General features: G+C 47.6%; 1 protein-coding gene across 2 annotated transcripts in view; it reads left to right on the top strand.

Annotated features, from left to right (window-relative positions):
* Positions 1-1,706: 1,706 nt before the first annotated feature.
* ZNF106 (zinc finger protein 106) overlaps positions 1,707-17,221 on the top strand; it is a 65,180-nt gene continuing 49,665 nt past the window's right edge. The window contains exon 1 of one of the 2 annotated variants that reach the window (XM_044271750.1): positions 1,707-1,779. The gene's annotated coding sequence lies outside the window, so the exon portion shown is untranslated. The remainder of the gene's footprint in view (positions 1,780-17,221) is intronic. The other variant, XM_044271749.1, reaches the window with a different exon arrangement.

Raw genomic sequence — 17,221 nt, forward strand, 5'->3', positions numbered from 1 at the left:
ATGACAGATCTCAGAAACGGAAAGCCGAAACGCTAGTGTGAAAGTAGCCTAAATTGGGCTTGAACAGTAAGTTCCTTGCCAGGGAGCTGGAGCAGCGGTGACGGGGTGTGGTGAAGAGCAAAGAGTAACCTGCTGAGAGCTGCAGCATGGATAGAGAAGACTTTTCCCTGGCCCTGTGAGCTGGCCCTGCAGATGTGACCAGCTGCAGCCATGACAGGTGACGAGTGTAGGAGGAGAGTGACCCTGTCAAAGGGACAGGTGAGAGCTGAGTCCTGAGAGAGGATAGCAGTAGGGTCAGTGCTGCCATGCCTGAAGAGAAATCAACGCCCTGGTCCCGCAGTCAGCAGGAGCAGCAGCAGGAGTAATGCCAGAGGCAGGTGTGACAACCGAAATGAGTGGAGACTCCAAGTGTAAGCTGTGTACCGGGGTGGGCTCCCCAGGATACAGCGAAGTCACGAACGAGGAAAGCAACTCTGACACCAGCTTTTGTAAAACAGGCTTTTTTACTATAACAGGGTATTGAACACAATTCCAAATGCAAGGATATAAAATGGACCGCTTGTGAGAGCCCTGAATGGATCTCAGAAACGGAAAGCCAAAACGCCAGTGTGAAAGTAGCCTTAGTCCCCACAAACAGTATTCAAACGTCAGGAATGGTTTCTCAATCTCACACAAGCTAAGGATACTTTCACACTTGTGGCAGGACGGATCCGACAGGCTGTTCACCCTGTCGGATAAGTCCTTCCACTATTTCGCCGAGCCGCCGGACCGTCGCTCCGTCCCCATTGACTATAATGGGGACGGGGGTGGAGCTCCGGCGCAGTACAGCAGTTCGCGGTGAGAGGCCACCGGACTAATAAGTCGGACATGCAGGTCTTTTAGTCCGGCTGCCTTTCGCCGTGCTGCGCCGGAGCTCCACCCCCGTCCCCATTATAGTCAATGGGGACGGAGCGGTGGTCTGACGGCACGGCGAAATAGCAGAAGGACGGATCCGACAGGGTGAACAGCCTGTCGGATCCGTCCTGCCACAAGTGTGAAAGTAGCCTAAGGCTCTTGGGTCCTAGAGAGGCCAAACATAGCCCCCGGCTCATAGAGGACTGTGCCTCTATGCCAAAACTGACGCTTTCTGTGTTACAGTAAAGCACTAGGTGCCCTCATCTGTAAGGTCAACCAATAAGAGCACTGTGCCTTTATAGCCTGCAGCCAGCGGGAGTGCTATGCCTTCATGGAGGACTGCAACCGTCAAGTGTATGGACTTTCTGAATGCAGCGTTTAAAAGTACAGCGCCTCTAACACATGTAAAATACTGTACAGTAAAGTGTGTGTCCGCTGTAAAGAATGCACCTATCTGAGCCGCCTTATACCCATGGAGAGCGCCCCCCACAGTTTGCACACAGCGTGTCACTTTGTAAACCCCTTCAGAATCTCCCTGATGTTCATTTTCCAAAGTTGACAAACATGGAGTATAATAGTGAGGATCGCGAGGCAGCAAATATGGGCGCAACTACCGAGGGGCGCCCGTGACACCTCAGTCCGCACAGATACCGGGCGAGGAGCCCCAGGTCGCGACACACATAACACGAAGATGATGCTGGTTCGCGGTCCTGAGGCGTCTAGTTCCCATGGTAACGGTGCCCTGCACGCCGCCATGTTTTGCACGCAGGTGACCGGAAGCGGAAGTCGTCGGTTTGTCGCTGAAATCGTACTACTCCGGCTGGCGGGAGCGTCGCTGTGTAACCCGAGGGGAGCGGGATATCTGCGGGGACGGTGCGGTTTCAGGTGAGGGATGCTATATACACCGTCGTGTGCAGTGTGCACTGTCCGCAGGGCATGCAGTTTAAAGGGCCGGGCAGTGCGCCTGCTGGGGTCAGCCTCCCCTTGTTGTCCTCTCTGCAGCCTGTGGTCCAGGTTGCCTTGTAGGACCCCATTAATGCCGTGTATCTGCTTTGTCTTGCTTGCCTCTTGGTGCTCCTCTGCAGGTTTTGTGTAGGGCCCCCCAGAGGCTGCCTCCTGTTTGGGGTCACCCTGAGGTTGCCCCTTGGTTATGTCTGGAGTCGGGAGCCCCCCACAAGCCCCCCACACACCAGTGTCTGGCGTTCAGACCCCAATACCCGAATGTGCCTGGGGGGCTGGTTGTCGCACCTCAGATATTAGTGGCATATTGTTAGAATCCTAACGTGAATGGTTTTATTGTTCTTCTTCTTCAGGATGTTTACTGGGGTTGTCTCCTCTGAGACATTGGTGGTATATCAATCGATATGTCATCGGTATCACGTAGGTGGGGGTCTCACCTCGGGGACCCTCTCGTATCTCCAGAACAGGACCCCCCAAGGTGAATGCATGCGCTGCCACTCAACATTCATTTCTGTGGGAGTTCCTCAAAAAGCCAAGCATTGGTTTGTCTATTTGTGGCCGTCCCATAGAGGTGGGCGAAGAGATGGCCGCGCTTGCGCAGTACGCTATATGTACTCCATTCACATCTATGGGCTGTTATAACCACTTGAGTCATCTATTTCCGGAAGTCCTGTAGAAATGAATGGAGAGTATGCTGTGCATGCGCGGTGCGCTCTCCTTCACTTTCTGAGGCCCATTCTGGAGATGGCTGTGGGTCCCAGCGGGTGGACTCGCACCTGGTGGCATATCCTAGCCATATACCTCCAATGTCTAAAATAATAAATCTCTTAGGCATCCTGGAAAAAAAGAATTAAAAAAATCATGTTCAATTTTTGACTTGGAAACTATGATGGGCGGCCATGTGCAGATTAATCCCGTTAATCAGTGTGTGGATCCAACAACAAGTCAGTGTGGGGACGAGCGATGGCATTAGGCCTCTTTCACACGGGCGAGACTTCCGCGCGTGTGCACTGCGTGAGGTGAATCCAGACCTATTCATTTCTATGGGGCTGTGCACATAAGCAGTGATTTTCACGCATCACTTGTGCGTTGCGTGAAAGTCGCAGCATGCTCTACTTTGTGCGTTTTTCACGCAACGCAGGCCCCATAGAAGTGAATGGAGCTGTGTGAAAATCGCAAGCAAGTGCGGATGCGGTGCGATTTTCACGCACGGTTGCTAGGAGACGATCGGGATGGGGACCCGATCATTATTATTTTCCCTTATAACATGCTTATAAGGGAAAATAATAGCATTCTGAATACAGAATGCCAAGTACAATAGGGCTGGAGGGGTTAAAAAAAATGTACCCCACCTTAATCTACTTGTTCGCGCAGCCGGCATCTCTTCTGTCTTCATCTTTGCTGTGCACAGGAAAAGGACCTGTGGTGATGTCACTATGCTCATCACATGGTCTGTCACATGATCATCACCATGGTGATGGATCATGTGGTGGACCATGTGATGACCACAGTGATGTCATCAAAGGTCCTTTACCCAGGTCCTGAAGAAAGAGATGCCGGCTGCGCGAACAAGTGGATTAAGGTGAGTTAAATTATTTTTAATTATTATTTTTTTTAACCCCCTCCAGTGCTATTTTACTAAGCATTCTGTATTAAGAATGCTATTATTTTTCCTTATAATTGTGTATTAAGGGAAAATAATACAATCTACAAAACACCGATCCCCAAATTTCTGTGAAGAAGTTCGGGCTTGGGTACCAAACGGGCGTGCAAAAACGCATTAAAATGTTTTGCACTCGCGTGGAAAAATCGCACATCTTATCCGGCCCAAAAACATGACGCCCGTGTGAAAGAGGCCGTAGTGATCATTCCTCCCCATACTGTGGAGGAGATTGGTGCATGTAATTGCAGAAGTCTCCTCTGCTGACCAGCAGGCGAATGGTAGCGGTGTTCAGAGTTCAGATGACCGGGGTCCTCTGCCCCTCCTCAGGTGGTTTTATACTCCCTTTCAACAGGATACGGTAAACGTTTGAAGAATCGCGTCCTCGCAGGGCAGATTTTTCCACGGTAGATTTAACCCCTTTCAGTGTGGCAGGAGTAAAATCCACAGTGAAAAAACTGTGAAAGAAACTGGCTTGCTGTCGATTTTAAAATCCGCACCGTTGGTCAGACGTCCTGTGGAACGCTTCCGCAGTGATGGACATTTGATGTGCAAAATCTCATCCATCTCCCCTGCCCATGGTGATGCTTTGAGTTCGGGTCAGAGGAGCAGTGTTCGTTCTGGGAAACACGGACCGTGGTTTATACAAACGCCCTTCCCCAATAATCTTGACGGTTCATTGGTCCGTGTGAAAGCCCCCTAAGGCCAGGTTCACACAGGCATGTGCATCCGATAAAACAATGTTAGGCCCGGTTCACGTGTCGGCTATTTCCATCCAGCAAAGGGGAAGCGCACAGCAGACTCGGATTACCTTAATGTCCCTCTATTTTATAAGGAAGGTCATTCAGATTTGCTGCACTTTCCCTGCAAGAAAACAAATCTTAAAGGCAGAAATGTTGTTGCAAAAAACACATGCGGTTTTTGGATTGTTTTTGTGCCGTACAAACGCACAGCCGCAGCGTGTGGCAGCACCTCGCACTGAAATAAAATGCACAGGTTGCGTCTGAGGCTGAAAATGTAAATGCGAACATTGAATATATTTATTAATGCTACACTCACTATATAGGAGCTCGTGCACACAGATGTATTTTCAATGGGGCCGCAAAAAAAAGGGACATTACTCTGCGTGCATTCCTTATCCGTATGTCTGTGAGTTTGTTCCGCAAGGGAATAGATGTCCTGTACTTGTCCGTTTTGCAGAGGACAGGCAAAAAAATGGATGTCACCCGTGTTTTTATTTTTTTGCGGATTTGTGTTTTCCAGACTGCAAAATACATGATGTTGTGTGCATGTTCCCTAAATAGGTGGGAAATCTATTGACAGACATTTTTATACAGTAAATATAACATTTATAATCCATGTTTGCAGAGTCTGGGAAATATGGTCCATGTGTCAGTGATTTCCCGGAGCGACCACAACTCACTGCATCATACTGCCCTATAATCCCACTGCCGTGACGATGTAAAGTAGACCAGCAGGCTTGAACTCAAAGCATTACAGATCACAATGATTTAGATTCAAGGGTTTTTCAAGACTTTTAGGCCTCATGCACACAACCGTTCAGTTTTTTGCGGTCCGCAAAACACGCAAGCCGCCCCGGTGCCTTCTGCAAATTGCGTAACGGAACGGAAGGCCCATTGTAGAAATGCCTATTCTTGTCCGCAAAACGGACAAGAATAGGACAGAATCAAATGTTGAGAAAAAAGCTGGTTGGAATAGCTCACTCTTATGTGACAGGGAACAGGTGCTCTAGTCCAAAATCTGTATCACCCGTACAGAGAAAAATAGGAAATTACTAATAAATTGCGGACTGGCACTCTGTGTGTGGTTACAAATAGATGAACAATATATGGTGATCGCGCTCAATTTAATAACAATCAATATCAATAAAATACTATAGACTATTAAAAGATCATAAAACAATCACACATGTATATGCTGGCACACATTGAATGTTGGAAAATACGCGATGGCTTTCGAATATGCAAATAATTGCTATACATAAAAATGAAAATAACTTCCCAATAGGACTAGCTAAATTTGTTGGTTCAAAAGTCTGCATAAAATATGTTCATATCATTGTCACTTGCGGCTTATGAGCCGAAACGTCCTTAGATGGAAGGAACAGTCCTAAATACAGTTGCAATTGTTTGCAATTCAATGTCCCGACCTTTTGTTTCTGTCCACGATAGTGAAAACAAGTGGCAATAGGTGCTATGATGCCCACCTATACAGGTCTTACCTGCTCCTGGGTGGATTAGAATTTTTGTATCCCAAGATACGGCATTACATGCCCGACATAAAGGCTGCTGTTATATTTGTTTCTCCACGCTGTTCAGGCAGACGCCGGCATATCACGTGGTCTGTGTCAGAAGGCAAACTTGTATCTCGCAGCAAAGTATCGCGGGAACTCGATGTTGAAAATGGGATCCGAATTTTTTCTCTTATTTGGAGCGCTCCGATTATTCGTTGGATTTTAATAAATCATCTGTATACAGGTCCTTCTAAAAAAATTAGCATATTGTGATAAAGTTCATTATTTTCTGTAATGTACTGATAAACATTAGACTTTCATATATTTTAGATTCATTACACACAACTGAAGTAGTTCAAGCCTTTTATTGTTTTAATATTGATGATTTTGGCATACAGCTCATGAAAACCCAAATTTCCTATCTCAAAAAATTAGCATATCATGAAAAGGTTCTCTAAACGAGCTATTAACCTAATCATCTGAATCAACTAATTAACTCTAAACACCTGCAAAAGATTCCTGAGGCTTTTAAAAACTCCCAGCCTGGTTCATTACTCAAAACCGCAATCATGGGTAAGACTGCCGACCTGACTGCTGTCCAGAAGGCCATCATTGACATCCTCAAGCAAGAGGGTAAGACACAGAAAGAAATTTCTGAAGGAATAGGCTGTTCCCAGAGTGCTGTATCAAGGCACCTCAGTGGGAAGTCTGTGGGAAGGAAAAAGTGTGGCAGAAAACGCTGCACAACGAGAAGAGGTGACCGGACCCTGAGGAAGATTGTGGAGAAGGACCGATTCCAGACCTTGGGGGACCTGCGGAAGCAGTGGACTGAGTCTGGAGTAGAAACATCCAGAGCCACCGTGTACAGGCGTGTGCAGGAAATGGGCTACAGGTGCCGCATTCCCCAGAAACAGCGGCAGAAGCGCCTGACCTGGGCTACAGAGGAGCAGCACTGGACTGTTGCATGTCATTCGGAAATCAAGGTGCCAGAGTCTGGAGGAAGACTGGGGAGAGGGAAATGCCAAAATGCCTGAAGTCCAGTGTCAAGTACCCACAGTCAGTGATGGTCTGGGGGCCATGTCAGCTGCTGGTGTTGGTCCACTGTGTTTTATCAAGGGCAGGGTCAATGCAGCTAGCTATCAGGAGATTTTGGAGCACTTCATGCTTCCATCTGCTGAAAAGCTTTATGGAGATGAAGATTTCATTTTTCAGCACGATCTGGCACCTGCTCACAGTGCCAAAACCACTGGTAAATGGTTTACTGACCATGGTATTACTGTGCTCAATTGGCCTGCCAACTCTCCTGACCTGAACCCCATAGAGAATCTGTGGGATATTGGGAAGAGAAAGTTGAGAGACGCAAGACCCAACACTCTGGATGAGCTTAAGGCCGCTATCGAAGCATCCTGGGCCTCCATAACACCTCAGCAGTGCCACAGGCTGATTGCCTCCATGCCACGCCGCATTGAAGCAGTCATTTCTGCAAAAGGATTCCCGGCCAAGTATTGAGTGCATAACTGAACATAATTATTTGAAGGTTGACTTTTTTTGTATTAAAAACACTTTTCTTTTATTGGTCGGATGAAATATGCTAATTTTTTGAGAAAGGAAATTTTGGGTTTTCATGAGCTGTATGCCAAAATCATCAATATTAAAACAATAAAAGGCTTGAACTACTTCAGTTGGTGTGTAATGAATCTAAAATATAGGAAAGTCTAATGTTTATCAGTACATTACAGAAAATAATGAACTTTATCACAATATGCGAATTTTTTTTGAAGGACCTGTAGAGGCCTCTTATTAGTCCGGTGGGAGTTATCAGCTGGTTACGTCAGACGCGTTTCGGGGGACCTCTTACCCCTTCCTCAGTGGCAGCTCGAAGAATAGGACAGGTTATATATAATTTTTTTTTTTTGCGGGGCTACGGAATGGAGCAATGGACGCGGACAGCGCACGGAATGCTGTCCGCATCTTTTGCGGCCCCATTAAAGTAAATGGCTCTGCACACGAGCCGCAAAAACTGCGGCGCTGATGCGGACCAGAACAACGGTCGTGTGAATGAGGCCTTATACTGATGATCTATCCTTAGGATTGGTCATCAGTATCTCCTTGCTGGGGGTTCGGTACCCAGGACCCCCGCTGATCAGCTATTTGAGAAGGCCGTGGTGCTTGCAGTAGTTCTGCGGCCTTCTCACTTTCATCTGTCACGTGGCCTAGGCGCAGCTCAGTGTCACAGAAATGAATGGGGCTGAGCTGTGATACCAAGCACATCCGCTATACTGTGTACGTGAGCGGAGAGAAGGCTACTGCCAGCTGCCGGGCCTTCTCAAAGAGCTGATTGAGGGGATCCTGGGTGTTGGACCCCTACCGATCCAATACTGATGACCACTTCAGAGGATTTGTAAAAGTCTCAGAAAAGCTCCTTTAAACTAGCCATGGTCAGTGTGCGAAATGTAACCGTTTTTTTCCCCAGACATGGGGAAATTGCCTGAGTGGGCTACATTCACGCAACCGGAGTGCCAGAGTTCAGTGTGTATGTGAACGTGGCCTTAACTATAGGCTGCATTTTCTGACAGTGTTTTTAGGCCGGGGTAGTGTGTTTCAGTTATTGTATGTTTCTATACAGTGCGCTGCACTGTCCTGTGCAGAAAGTGGGGTTCTCAGAGCCGGGACCCCCACCAATCAACACTTTTGATATATCGCTATTAGAGCGAAATTCGTTTCGATAGGCTATGTCTATGGGCTGCATAATGGATCTGTCCCGTTTCAGTTATGCAAGGGAGTCCTCTTCTGCATAACGGAAACGGGACGGATCTGTTTTGCAGCCCGCAGACTTCTACTATGACGGAATGAATAACAGAATGCCTCTAAAGGTTATGCATTCCGTCATAGAACTGCGTTATGGTCCGTGGTAACGGAATCCATAACGCAATTCACCTTTTACCAACAAACGAAGTGTGAACGAATTTCGTAAGCGGAAATTCGCTCATCTCTAATCGCTGTGACAAAGCAAAAGTGTCAAAAAGCGTAGTTCCTTTTTAATCTCTCAGCCCCTGCGGGGAAGGTTATTGTAACCAAGTGATTTATGTTGTTTTTTTATGATATTACAAAGTTGTAATTTGTAGTCAATCATAACATAGAGTATGTCAGATCCTTCCGCTGTGTGCGTACTAAAGCATGGCATCTACTACATGAAAGGAACAGTAATCTAGTTTGGCATATGCCACTCCTCTTTTATTCGCCTACATGGATTTGATTTAAAGGGGTAGTCCACTTTCTGGCTACTTGTGACTGTGTATGTACGATGATTATATGGCGCTTACTAATGTAGCCTTTGTTGATATTTTGTGCAATTTCCTATATTTCATAAGCTGTGTCCCCGTGTAAGGTAAATCTTCCGTGCTGACGGAGGCAGACCACCGCCGTGGCACACGTACTGCACCTGTATTAAACTTTCAACAGTGCAAGTGCAGATGGCGGAGACATCACATGGAGGGGATTTTCCTGGTCACATGACCCTCCATCAGCGGCCATTTTATGGACAGGACCTCTGGGCGGAGAGCACAATAGACCTGGCAAGCAAGGGGGTAAAGGCCGCACTACATTTATTTTCCGGAAGAGTAAAAATGCTCCCCTTTCCATTTTTGAGGAGTATTTTTAGCCGAGAAGGACTAGGAACGTTGCAGTAATTCAGATAGATAACACGTAGCCTACACTTCCCACATCTGCGTTGGAGCCTCTGTTGCAGATTCTGTCAAAAAGACCGGACAAAAAAGCCTCATGCCGCACTTTTTTGTTTTGTTAATGGAAACTGAACGGAGCTCTTCACAGTTCAGCTTCTTCCTGTCAGCCAGGCTGGGCTCACATCACGTTTTAGTCATACGTTAAAGGGAGTCTGTCCCCTCCATATGGCCATATGCGCCGGCAAATACAACTTTGCCACTGGTTTCACGTCGTTCGCCGGCACATGCGCAGTAGTTAAAGCGATGCCGCGCCAACAGTGGGCATCGCAGTGTACAGGCGCGGGATCTCGGCCGGACCGAAGGATGACGCAAGGGAATAGGAGGGCAGACAGAGGCTGGGGCGGGGAAACAATGAAAAAAGGCACAGCAGCCTGGGCACCAACACAGTGAGCTCCGCCCCTGGGCACTGGCGAGGGCTCATTTGCATATGAATCAAAGTTTGTTTTTCCAGCTTCTGCGAGTACAAAGACAAAGGTACCATTACATCCATGTATAGGTGTCAGATAGGACAATGTAAGCGCTGCATATGGCTATATGGAGGGGACAGACTCCCTTTAATCAGTCGCAGTGTACATGATTAAAGCTCCTGCAATCCAGCACTGTCTGCAGCAGTGGGGCCGCAAAAGAATGTGGACAGGATACAGTTTGCTGTCCGCATCGTTTGTCCCTTCTGTTACACCTGCAAAAATATAGAACATGTCCTATTTCTTGTACGCATTACGGACAATGAAAGGACTGTTTTATGAGGGGCTAGATGTTCCGTTCCACAGAATGCACATGGCCAGTATCTGTGTTTTGCGGACTTAGGCCTCTTTCACACTTGCGTTGTCCGGATCTGGCGTGTACTCCACTTGCCGGAATTACACGCCGGATCCGGAAAAACGCAAGTGAACTGAAAGCATTTGAAGACTGATCCGTCTTCAAAATGCTTTCAGTGTTACTATGGCAGCCAGGACGCTATTAAAGTCCTGGTTGCCATAGTAGTAGTGGGGAGTGGGGGAGCGGTATACTTACAGTCCGCACGGCTCCCGGGGCGCTCCAGAATGACGTCAGAGCACCCCATGCGCATGGATGACGTGCCATGTGATCACGTCATCCATGCGCGTGGGGCGCCCTGACGTCACTCTGAAGCGCCCCGGGAGCCGCACGGACGGTAAGTATGCTGCTCCCCCGCCCCCTACTACACTTTACCATGGCTGCCTGGACTTTAGCATCCCGGCAGCCATGGCAACCATTCAGAAAAAGCTAAATGATCAATGCCTTTCAATGGGCATTCATTCCGGATCCGGCCTTGCGGCAAGTCTTCAGGATTTTTGGCCGGAGCAAAAAGCGCAGCATGCTGCGGTATTTTCTCCGGCCAAAAAACGTTCCGTTCCGGAACTGAAGACATCCTGAACGGATTCCTCTCCATTCAGAATGCATTAGGATAAAACTGATCAGGATTCTTCCGGCATAGAGCCCCGACGACGGAACTCTATGCCGGAAGAAAAGAACGCAAGTGTGAAAGAGCCCTTAAAAAGAAAAAAAAAAGGCCACGGCCTGCATGAGCTCTAAAGCTGTGGGGTCTTGGCAGACCCCGATCAGCTCTGCCTTTTGGATGCCCCAGTACAGTAAAAAAAACTGCAATGTATAAAAAAATGCATTTTGCACCTTGTAGACCAAGCTTTTTTTTTATTATTTAAAAAAAAAAAAAAAATTTTTTTATTGCATTCCAAGAGTTATAACTTTTTTATAACCTGTAAGGGCTGTTTTTTTTTTTTTTTGTGGGGCAAGTTGTAGTTTTTAATGACACTATTTTGGGGTAAAATTATAGGATAAAGCCACGGCACTCCAATGATTCTTTATCTTCTAAAGTTTATTTGCACATTGTGAGCTTGATAAAGACCGGATAGGTCGAAACGTTGCTGTTTTCGGTGCTAATAAACTTTAGAAGATAAAGAATCATTGGAGTGCTGTGGCTTTATACTATCATTTGACGTTTGTGGGGACCAAGAGACCAGGACTCGACGCTGCAGGCACCGCCACAGATTGGATCAGCTGGAAGTGTCCAGTGAGTAATGCTGTCTTATTGCTATGTTGTACTAAGGAACTTTGCGCCGCAATCTGCAACTTGTTCCCACTCACACAGGTCTAAAAAAGTGGGCGTGGAAGAGACGGTCTTAATAAATGTGCCCCATAGTTTTAAAGTTTTACTACTTTTGTACAATAAAAAAAATTTTTTTTGTTTTTTTGAATCGTTGCATCCTAAGACTCATAACTTTTTTCGTTCTAAGGAGCTGTGTGGGGGCTTAATTTTTGCGGGGCGACTTATAGTTGTCATTGGTATAATTTTTAGTGGCATACAAAATAATGGTATTACTGGCTTTTTTAATTTTTTTTATTTGGAGTGATCTCTTAATTTTTTAATAAATACAATAGTCATACAAGCTTGAGAATAGGGGTTGTCCCCCAAAACATTGCATCGACATCTCAGGATCCTGGCCCCTTTCCGTGCAGCGTCTTGGCACTTGTCTCTTTATGGAGTTAAAGGGCATGTGTGGGCAGTATATGCAGAGGAAATACTTAATCTGTGTTTAGCTCTGAAACGCGAATATACATTTTTAGTTTTTTTTATAAGTGCGTTTTCCCATGCGAATTGCCGAAGTGCCACTTGGTAGGCATATCTACTAGGCCTGAACCGCTCCACGTACAGGTAAGCCCTCCTCATAGGAAAGTGAAGGAGCAGAACCATGGGTCCTGCCCTGTATAAAATGTGTAGCTGACCCTCCATCCCAAAATAGTTTTCAGGTTTTAAGTTTAGTTATGTCATAGAGACTAGTGTTAAGTGAATCGACGTTCACGAAGTGGACTTCAATCCGAATTTCAGGAAAAATTTGATTTGCCACCAAGGCGAATTTCCACGTGCTTCGTGGTAATGAATCGATTTTCCCTGAAATGGTGGTAAAAATAAAAATTGTACTTGCCTCTATTTCACCTTGAAGATGCCTCTGCTGCCATCTTGCTTGAAGATCCAGCACGAAATCTCGTGGTCAGTGACGTATTACATCACCAATGTGAGATTTCGTGCTGGATCTTTAAGCAAGATGGCCACAGCTGCCTCTTTACCATCAAATGGATTAGGGCTGCAACGATTAATCGATGTAATCGATTATATTCGATAACTGGATTCGTTGTCGACGAATCCAGTTATCGAATAATCGCCGATTCGTTGCTATTCGGGCGGGCGGGCGGGCGGGCGCTGCATCTTTATTTTACCTTTTTACAATGACGCTCCCGCTCCTGTAACAGCCAGGCAGAGCGGACGGCGGCGTAACGTCACTCAATCACGTGACGCGCCTGCTCCGCCTCCTTCATTCATGAAGTGGGCGGAGCAGGCGCGTCACGTGATTGAGTGACGTTACGCCGCCGTCCGCTCTGCCTGGCTGTTACAGGAGCGGGAGCGAAATTGTAAAAAGGTAAAATAAAGATGCAAGCGCCGGGGCTGTTAGGGGGAAGGGGGGTCTGTGTATAGCACTGCTATGGGGAGGGGGGAGGATCTGTGTATAGCACTGCTATGGGGAGGAGGGGGGGTCTGTGTATGGCACTGCTATGGGAAGGGGGGTCTGTGCACTGTTATGAGGAAAGGGATCTGTGCACTGTTATGCCCATAACAGTGCACATATCCCCCTCTCCATAACTACGCCGTCCACAGATCCCCCATAATAGTGTCGTCCACAGATCCCCCATAAGTGTCGTCCACAGATCCCCCATAAGTGTCGTCCACAGATCCCCCATAAACGCCGTCCACAGATCCCCCATAAACGCCGTCCACAGATCCCCCATAAACGCCGTCCACAGATCCCCCATAAACGCCGTCCACAGATCCCCCATAAACGCCGTCCACAGATCCCCCATAAACGCCGTCCACAGATCCCCCATAAACGCCGTCCACAGATCCCCCATAAACGCCGTCCACAGATCCCCCATAAACGCCGTCCACAGATCCCCCATAAACGCCGTCCACAGATCCCCATAAACGCCGTCCACAGATCCCCCATAAACGCCGTCCACAGATCCCCCATAAACGCCGTCCACAGATCCCCATAAACGCCGTCCACAGATCCCCCATAAACGCCGTCCACAGATCCCCCATAAACGCCGTCCACAGATCCCCCATAAACGCCGTCCACAGATCCCCCATAAACGCCGTCCACAGATCCCCATAAACGCCGTCCACAGATCCCCCATAAACGCCGTCCACAGATCCCCCATAAACGCCGTCCACAGATCCCCCATAACGCCGTCCACAGATCCCCCATAATCGCCGTCCACAGATCCCCCATAATAGTGTCGTCCACAGATCCCCCATAACGCCGTCCACAGATCCCCCCATAAGTGTCGTCCACAGATCCCCCCATAAGTGTCGTCCACAGATCCCCCCATAAGTGTCGTCCACAGATCCCCCCATAAGTGTCGTCCACAGATCCCCCCATAAGTGTCGTCCACAGATCCCCCATAAGTGTCGTCCACAGATCCCCCATAAGTGTCGTCCACAGATCCCCCCATAAGTGTCGTCCACAGATCCCCCCATAAGTGTCGTCCACAGATCCCCCCATAAGTGTCGTCCACAGATCCCCCCATAAGTGTCGTCCACAGATCCCCCCATAAGTGTCGTCCACAGATCCCCCCATAAGTGTCGTCCACAGATCCCCCCATAAGTGTCGTCCACAGATCCCCCCATAAGTGTCGTCCACAGATCCCCCCCCCATAAGTGTCGTCCACAGATCCCCCCCCATAAGTGTCGTCCACAGATCCCCCCATAAGTGTCGTCCACAGATCCCCCATAAGTGTCGTCCACAGATCCCCCATAAGTGTCGTCCACAGATCCCCCATAAGTGTCGTCCACAGATCCCCCATAAGTGTCGTCCACAGATCCCCCATAAGTGTCGTCCACAATTTGTTTTAATATGGCCTTTGAACATAATTTTTCAAGTAAGATCATATAAACCTCTGTTTTGTAATTTTGTCGTTTTTCCCGATTAATCGATTAATCGTAGAAATTAATCGGCAACTAATCGATTATTCAAATAATCGTTAGCTGCAGCCCTAAAATGGATGAGGTAAGTATGATTTCATTTTTTGTTTTATTTGCAGACAGTCAACTGCTTTATTATGGATCTCAGATGCTACAATCAGTGATGAACGCGGCATCTGAGAGATTCAATGACCGGGGAAGAGGGAGGCGGAGCGGAGCAATCACCGTTCCCTGTCATGGCATCCGCTATTTACAAAGAAATGCACTTCGTGATGAAGTAATTTGTCACCAAGCGAATTGTTTTGTAAAATTCGGCAAACCATTTGAATTGAATTTTAGAGAACTTCGCTCATCTCTAATAGAGACTTGCGTGTAGTGTTGATCAGTGGGGTCTGAGTGCCGAGACCCCCGTTGATTGCTAGATCGAGGAGAAAGAAATGCTCTCCTCGCTGGAGTAGACAGAATCGAGGCAGTCATAGACTTTCAGTTGAGACTGTGTCTCCTGGAGAGAGTGTAGCGCCCTTCTCTTCTATGGTTGGTGGGGGTTTCAGCCCTTGGACCCCCAGTGATAAAAACTGTCACTATGACATATCAGAAGTTTCCGTAAGTGCAGTGCTCCTTCACAAGTGTGTCTACGTGTGGTCTAAAGCCAGTGGAAGATCTGCCCTGCAGACAGTCAGTCGGACGCAGTACGTGCTCCCACAGTTCCTTCTCGTGCACAGAAGTCCTTATCTGAAAGCTATTTTTTCCCGTCGCTCTATGCCTGTAATGTGCTAACTATATAAAGCGACAGCTGAAAGGGACAAGGCCTTGGAGGAGCAGTTGTTCCCACAATCTAAAGACTGCCAGCACTCACCCTGCCAAGGAATTGGGATGGTGACCTCAGGAGAAGTGTAAGGAACCATTAAAATGATATAATCCTAGAATTGATGTAAATGTCACCCAAGAAAAATCCACTGAAAACGGTTACAGACTGGAGGTGGGCTCCACCAGGACCGGAGCCATTGGGCTTGTCTTTCCAAGTTTTTAACATGGAGCAAAGTGAAGGAAGCGTTTCAGGGGAAGTTTTTATTTTTGGATGAATGTTTTAAAGGGGTTTTCAGAGTTTTTTTTTTTTTTTTTGCCGATGACATCCTCTGGATAGGTCATCAGTATCTGATTTGGTGGGGGTCCAATGCCCGGGACCCCCACCGATCAGCCGTTTGAGGAGACACTCCTGTGTGCGCTGTGGCCTTCTCCCTGCTCACCAAGCGCAGCGCTGTACATTGTGCTCGGTATCGCGCTCAGCTGCTTTCACTTCTATGGGGCTGAGATGCGCCTAGGCCACGTGATGAACCTGTCGTCACTCGGCCTGGGAAAAGCAGAGAGAAGGCTGCGGCGCTACTGCAAGTACCGGTGCCTTCTCAAACCGCTGATGGGCGGGGGTCCCGGGTGTCAGACCACCACCGATCTGATAAAGTTAAAATCTCGGGAAACCCCTTTAATGTAAACGAAGAAGAGCCTGACTGATGTAACTGACTGATAAAACCCTTGCAGCTGGAGGAAAGAGTGATGTGGTGAAGACCAGTAGGGCAGAGCTCGCAGATGTGTGGCTCAAGGTTGTTATATATGGTGGGAAGCTTTTTGCAGATGTTTAGCCAGGATACGTAAAAGAAAAACCTTTAAAGGTAATCTCGGATCAGTAGTTTGTTTTTCGATACTCACCCCTGTTCCCTGCTTTGTACTCGCCGGCCCCTGGAATGCATTGAGAGGACTTGAGCACATGCATGTACAGTTTTGCTGCACAGGGGATTTCACTCTTTGCACTGCATAGGGTGGAATCTGCAGCAATATCTCCATGTAAGGCTACTTTCACACTAGTGTTTTTTGCGGATCCTTCATGGATCTTCAAAAACGCTTCTGTTACAATAATACAACCGCATGCATCCGTCATGAACGGATCCGGTTGCATTATGTCTTCTATAGCCATGACGGATCCGTCATGAACACCACTGAAGGTCAACAGGGGACGGATCCGTTTTCTATTGTGTCCGAGAAAACTGATCCTTCCCCATTGACTTGCATTGTGTGTCAGGACGGATCCGTCTTGCTCTGCACCACATCACGCAACCACACGGAACGGAATGCACCCGTTTGGTTCAGTTTTGTCCCCATTGACAATAAATGGGGACAAAACTGAAGCGTTTTCATCCGCTATTGAGGTCCTATGACGGATTTCAATAGCGGAATTGAAAACGCTGGTGTGAAAGTAGCCTTACTCATGCAGACTTTGCCCGGAATCGTACATCCTGTTAAGACATACCCTTGTTCATCTTGTGCCCATGATGAAGATGTTCCGGTATGGCTGGGTCAGTGAGTACTTCGGGAGCACCTATCCTTTACTTCAGTGCTGAAGGCCCTTAATACCACCCAATCCCCAGTGCCCTATGTATTTATAGTGCTGGTTCCCATGCAGTTCAGTGCTTCCAGGTCTGCTGGCTGCTAACTTTCCCTTTATAGCACTGGAAACAGTCAGTATGCCTTTAGATAATGGCACAAGATCCTTACAACTTGCAGAAATACTAACTTTTAATTCTTTACATTTGTCATTAAGGCTGCTTTCACACTAGCGTTCGGTATTCCGTTCGTGAGCTCCGTTTGAAGGAGCTCACGAGCGGACCCGAACGCTTCCGTCCAGCCCTGATGCAGTCTGAATG

This window comes from Bufo gargarizans, chromosome 11 (genome assembly GCF_014858855.1).
Source record: "Bufo gargarizans isolate SCDJY-AF-19 chromosome 11, ASM1485885v1, whole genome shotgun sequence".
Classification (NCBI taxonomy): domain Eukaryota; kingdom Metazoa; phylum Chordata; class Amphibia; order Anura; family Bufonidae; genus Bufo; species Bufo gargarizans.